This window comes from Hylobates moloch, unplaced genomic scaffold (assembly GCF_009828535.3).
Source record: "Hylobates moloch isolate HMO894 unplaced genomic scaffold, HMol_V3 SCAFFOLD_8, whole genome shotgun sequence".
Taxonomy (NCBI): Eukaryota; Metazoa; Chordata; class Mammalia; order Primates; family Hylobatidae; genus Hylobates; species Hylobates moloch.
This window is the reverse complement of record NW_026652283.1, coordinates 119,610,979-119,616,988: the sequence shown is the minus strand read 5'-3', so window position 1 is coordinate 119,616,988 and position 6,010 is coordinate 119,610,979. Positions and strand designations below refer to the sequence as shown.

The 6,010-nt window shown below is 44.7% G+C and overlaps 1 non-coding gene across 1 annotated transcript; it reads right to left on the bottom strand.

Moving 5' to 3' along the window:
* Positions 1–3,365: 3,365 nt before the first annotated feature.
* LOC116474042 (small nucleolar RNA U13) lies at positions 3,366–3,469 on the bottom strand. The gene has a single exon (XR_004249582.1). It is a non-coding gene; the product is annotated as a small nucleolar RNA U13 (small nucleolar RNA).
* Between the last annotated feature and the right edge of the window lie 2,541 nt (positions 3,470–6,010).

The window sequence follows — 6,010 nt, the reverse complement described above, 5'->3', positions numbered from 1 at the left end:
GGGGTGTGCAAGGCTGGGCTCTCACACTTTAACGAGGACTAGAGAGGGGTATGTCTGCCTTCCCCACTGTCGCTTCTGTCTTCCGCATGCGTGCCCCCTGCCCATTTCCTGGGCCTTGGTGGCGGACCCTAGGTCCTCCCAGACGCCTGGCGCCTGTGCTCCTCACCTCCTGCATGTGGTGCTCCATTCGGAGCAGCAGAGGGAACCATGGCTTTACAGTGGTGGGGACTTTTTGTTGCCTGAGTTGTTTTCGCATCCGGCTTGGCTGCATTTTCCTCTAGAAATCTGCGTCCTGGGTATAGATTTGGCTTTGGGGGAGCCGTCCATCTGGATGTGTTTGATTGTAAAGTACTGTCGTGTATTTAAAGTTATGGCCGTCCATGATGAAGAGCAGACATGGGCATGTGGTTTTCTAGCCCAGAGATTACACGAAGCCTCTGGGGCTTCAACGAATGCAGGAGGCGTGCGGTCTGTAGAGTCATCTGGTATTCTGAGACATCCTATTTGTCCCCAAGCTCTGGCAAGTGAAGCTCAGAGCAGCCCTGGCCTGCAAATCCCTTTTCACAGTGCCTATAAATTTCAGAAATCTTACTTTGAGGATATCATTTAGCTAACACATAATTTTTTTCTGGCGGTTTATTGATACTTAAAAATAATGTTTGCCGTACTCCAAGTTGGGACTAGTGTACATTGATAGTCTACCATATGGCATCACTAGGAAATAAGGGAATTCTTTCTCTCTCTCTCTCAATAAAGATAAGCCCATTAAATAGAAAAATCACTTTCCAGGTAAATCTTTCATATATATATATATGAATATATACTTCACCTTTTTATATAATTCATGTGATTACTAAATACTAATGATCTGCTAGCCTTTTACATACATTGTTGCATTTAGCCCTTAAGAACCCCAAAAAGCCGGTATTATTCTCACCATTTAGATAGTGAGAAAAATAGAAGCCCAGAGAACTTGTGTAACATGGCCAGAATTATACGCTGAGTGAGCGAGTGCCCGAGTGGCGATGTGAATTCAATTTTGTCCAACCCTGCAGCCCATGGGATTGCCACCACGCTGTGATGCCTCACTTGTTTCTTTCAGATTAGAGGTGATCGGGCATATTTTTAACCTGTTCTTCACGAGTTACCAACAAAATTATGAACAGCAGTGATAATGCATTGCCAAAGGACTGACTTATGCAGAATCCTCAGGTGAAGTGATGGAAATCAAGTAATGCTTAAGCAAAGAGAGAAGGAGCAGGGTGCAGCCGGGTCTCAGGAATGAACTGGGACTTGGACCCATACCTATCGGGACCTTCTCCATCCTTCCTCTCTGCTCTACTCCATGCACTTATTTCTATTTTTTTCTCTCTTTTCCTGCAGACCAATCTGAAGGTGGGCAGTCCAGAGCGGGTATCCATGTCTCTAGAGTATCATCAAAGACTAGAGTCCTCACAGCTTCCCGCTCTGCCTTTCTTTTGCTTTTGCTCTTGTTATCAGAAGATGGCTGCCATTTTTGCAGGCACCTGCCTCTCCTCCCAGGCTAGAATACAGGATAAAGGTGAAGGGCAATGGAGAATCTTTTTGCCTCCAGTGCACAGGGGCAGATCCTGCCTTACCATCATGGACCTTCTAAACCCTCACGGAAGATAAACATGGAGCAGTTAATTGCACAACTGAAGAATGTCGTTAAGAAGATGTAAGAGTACCCAAGAGAAATGAGTGCCTACAAAAGGCAGCTATAAGTTTGTTCATATAGCTTCATGCATAATAGCCCCAAATGGCAAATAACCCAAACGCCCATCAACAGAAGAATGAATAAATAAATTTCATACAATGGAAGACTACTCAGCAAAAACAACAACAACCCGCTGCTGAATGCAACAGCATGAATCACTCTCACAGGCGTAGGGCTGCATGCGAGAAAGCAGACACAAAAGAGCACACGCTGCATTCTGTTTATATGAAGTCTAAGAAGAGGCCAGAGAAGAGAGAAGAGCATTTACTTCCGAAAGGGGGTTAATATTAGTATTTTTTGAGTCAGGGTCTCTCTCTGTCACCCAGGCTAGAGGGCAGTGGTGCAATCCCAGGTAATGCAACCTCTGCCTCCCAGGTACAAGTGATTCTCCTTCCTCAGCCTCCCGAGTAGTTGGGATTACAGGCTTGCACCGCCATGCCCAGCTAATTTTTGTATTTTTAGTAGAAACAAGGTTTCACCATTTGCCCAGGCTGGAAATGGTTTATATCTTGATCTGAATGGTGATTTTGCAGTTGTACACATATGCAAATTTGTCAAGGTGTGCACTTGTACACTTTTCTCTATTTACATTATCCCTCAATTTTTCTTTTCTTTTTTTTTTTTTTTCCGAGTGTTGCTCTGTTGCCCAGGCTGGAGTGCAATAGCGCAAGCTCAGCTCACTGCAGCCTCTGCCTCCCAGATTCAAGCAATTCTCTTGTCTCAGCCTCCCAAGTAGCTGGGATTACAGGTGTGCATCACCACATCCAGCTACTTTTTTTTAAGTAGAGATGGGGTTTCACCATGTGGCCAGGCTGGTCTCAAACTTCTGGCCTCAAGGGACCTGCCTGCTGTGGTCTCCCAAAGTGCTAGGATTACAGTTGTGAGACACTGTACCTGGCCCATTATCCCTCGATTTTTTAAAGGTAAGTGGATGTGGACCTAAAAGGGAATTTTCAACTTTGTTTTTTTTGTTTTGTTTTGTTTTGTTTTTTGTTTTGAGAGAGGGTCTCACTCTGTTGCCCAGGCTGGAGTGCAGTGGTGCAATCACAGCTCACTGCAGCCTCAAACTTCCAGGCTCGAACGATCCTCCCACCTGAGCCTCCTGAGTATCTGGGACCACAGGCACCTTGTTCCAAAATAAATAAACAGAGAGATGGATATGCAGATAGTCCCTGAAGCTTGTAATTGGCCTTGTATTTTTCACTGTTGGCTCACGGCTGTGTTGCACAGTAGTTCTCAATTCTGGCTGTGCATTAGAATCACTTTTGTTTTAATTTTGTTATTTAATTTGATTCCTTTTCTTTTTTTTTTTTTTTTTTTTTGAGACACAGTCACACTCTGTCGCCCAGGCTGGAGTGCAGTGGCACGATATTGGCTCACTGCAAACTCTGCCTCCCGGGTTCAAGTGATTCTCCTACCTCAGCCTCCCAAGTAGCTGGGATTACAGGCGCACGCCACCATGCCCAGCTAATTTTTGTATTTTTAGTACAGATAAGCTTTCATCATGTTGGCCAGGTTGGTATCAAATTCCTTACCTCATGTGATCTCCCGCCTTGGCCTCCCAAAGTACTGGGATTACAGGTGAAAGCCACCACGTCTGTCCTCCTTTTCTTTTTTTTTTTTTCCATGTCAGACACGTAATGTGCCAACGTTGAAACAAGGTTTGAGGGAGGCACATCTCACGCTTCAGCACAACATCCCAATCATCGCACTTATGACCTACAAAAGGATCTAATCTGATTTTGGACACGGGTAATCTATTTACCCGCTTTAACATTCAACTAATTTTAAAAGGTCAATAGGAAAAGTTGCTCTCTGCCCTCGGTCTCCCAGTCTCCTATAACTCCCTCAGAGGCAACCCTCATCCCAAGGGTCTTGTGAATCCTTCTAGAGATTTTATGCTTCTATAACCAAAGGGAAATACACATTATTATCCCCTATACAAATGGAAGCATACTGATTTACACCAGCTCCATTCACATAACATTTGATCTTGAGACTTTTTCTTACCAGTGTTATAAGCAGCTGCCCCAGTCTTTTTGATGGTTGCGTAGTATTCCAGCGTCTATATTTACCAGCATTTATTTGAGTCCCTGGGTTTTTCTAAAGATACTCATGCCCTGGGGCTTCCTCAGCTCTAATGTGCCTGGGTGTGAGGTGCAGGCAGGTGTGGGAACCACTGGCATGGCTCACTGGTCTCTTTCTTCTTCAGCCTATGGGAGGAACAGTCCTGGTTTCCTAGCACTTAGAGAGCTGGTTCAGGGTTTTGGAAAGTGAAATGAATTCCTTCTTTCTGATGAACAGAGAGCAGTCATAGATAAGACTCTCATTTGCAATGGACACAGGACCAAGAAATTGAGAAAAGCTGGCCCAAAGCCCTGGTCCTTTATGTAAGAGTAGGGAAGGAGATTGCATGGCACAGTCCCTAAGTTTGCCAATAGCACAGGACTTGACAGGTAGTGGAGATACAAACAAAAAGTCATAAGATACATGAAACTCTTGCCAGACTCTCTGAGCTAGAGAAGTGGTAGGTGGGTTGCAGCCCAGGTCAACGAAAGATGGAATTTTTATTTTTATTTTTTTAGAGACAGAGTCTCGCTATGTCACCCAGGCTGGAGTGCAATGGGGTGATCATAGCTCACTGAGCCTTAAATGAACTCTTGGGCTCAAGTGATCCTCCTGCTTCAGCCTCTCGAGTAGCTGGGAAGTATAGGTGCCTGGCCAAGATGGAATGTTGACAAAAATAGTCCAGACTATACTTATAGCTCCTAGGGCTAAACATACGTCTGTGCAGAATATTAGACTGTTTTCTGAGTTCATCAACTTTAGGCAGCCAAAAAAGTTGGCTATATGTTGGGCCCAATCAAGAGAAGTAGCAGAAACATAAGATAAAACATTATTATACTATCATATAAAAGTATTGCATTTTAAGAAAGAAACGGTCTTGTTCTGTCACCCAGGCTGGACTGCAGTGCTGTGATCATAGCTCAATACAGCCTGGAACTCCTTAGCTCAAGCAATCCTCCCACTTCAGCCTCCTAAGTAACTGGGACTACAGGTGCACACCACCACGGCTGGCTACTTTTTAAATTTTTTGTAGAGACAGGGTCTTGCTATGTTGCCCAGTCTGTTCTTTAACCCCTATCCTACCGCCTCAGCCTCCCTAAGGGCTGGGATTATGGCTGGGATTACAGGAGTGAGCCACTGCATCGGGCAAAAGTATTGTATTTTTGAGTCTGAATTTTATGGAATTTTGGTCAATAAACCTCAGAAAAATATGCTTAGGACCTGAGCAGGGCACTTTAAAAGTTAAAGGAAAAGGCAAGGACGGGGATTTGGAAGGAAACTGAAAGCATTTGGACTTTTTAATACGGTGAAACTCACAGATGACATGCCTAATGATTTTATTTTATAAAACTAAATAGACCTGGACAGGCGCAGCGGCTTACGCCTGTAATCAGCAGTTTGGGAGGCCGAGGAGGGCGGATCACTCGAGGTCCGGAGTTTGAAACCAGCCTGGCCAACTTGGTGGAACCCCATCTCTACTAAAAATACAAAACAATTAGCTGGATATGGTGGCAGGTGCCTGTAATCCCAGCTACTTGGGAGGCTGAGGCAGGAGAACTGCTTGAACCCGGGAGGTGGAGGTTACAGTGAGCCGAGATCATGTCACTGCACTCCAGCCTGGGTGACACAGCAAGACTCCATCTCAAATAATAATAACAAATTAAATTAAATTAAATTAAATTAAGTAGACCTAACCTCGAACTAGAAACAACCAAAACGTCCTTCAGTAGGTGAATGGTTATACAAACTGTGCTACAGCCATGCTGTGGAGTACTATTCAGCAAGAGAAACAAATGGCTATAGATGCATGCAGGTACCTGGGATGAATCTCAAGGGAATTATGTGGGGTGAAAAAAAGAAATTTCAAAAGCTTATATGCTATGCGATTCCACTTATATAACATTCTATAAACGAAACTGCTAGGTGAAGTGGCTCATGTCTGTAATCCCAGCACTTTGGGAGGTCGAGGCATGTGGATCGCTTGAGTCCAGGAGTTTGAGACCAGCCTAGCCAACATGGTGAAACCCCATTTTTAGGTCAGGTGCGGTAGCTCACGTCTGGAATCCCAACACTTTGGGAGGCTGAGGTGGGTGGATCACCTGAGGTCGGGAGTTCAAGACCAGCCTGGCCAATGTGGTGAAACCCCATTGCTTCTAAAAATACAAAAATTAGCCAGGGATGGTGGCGTGCACCTGTAATCCCAGC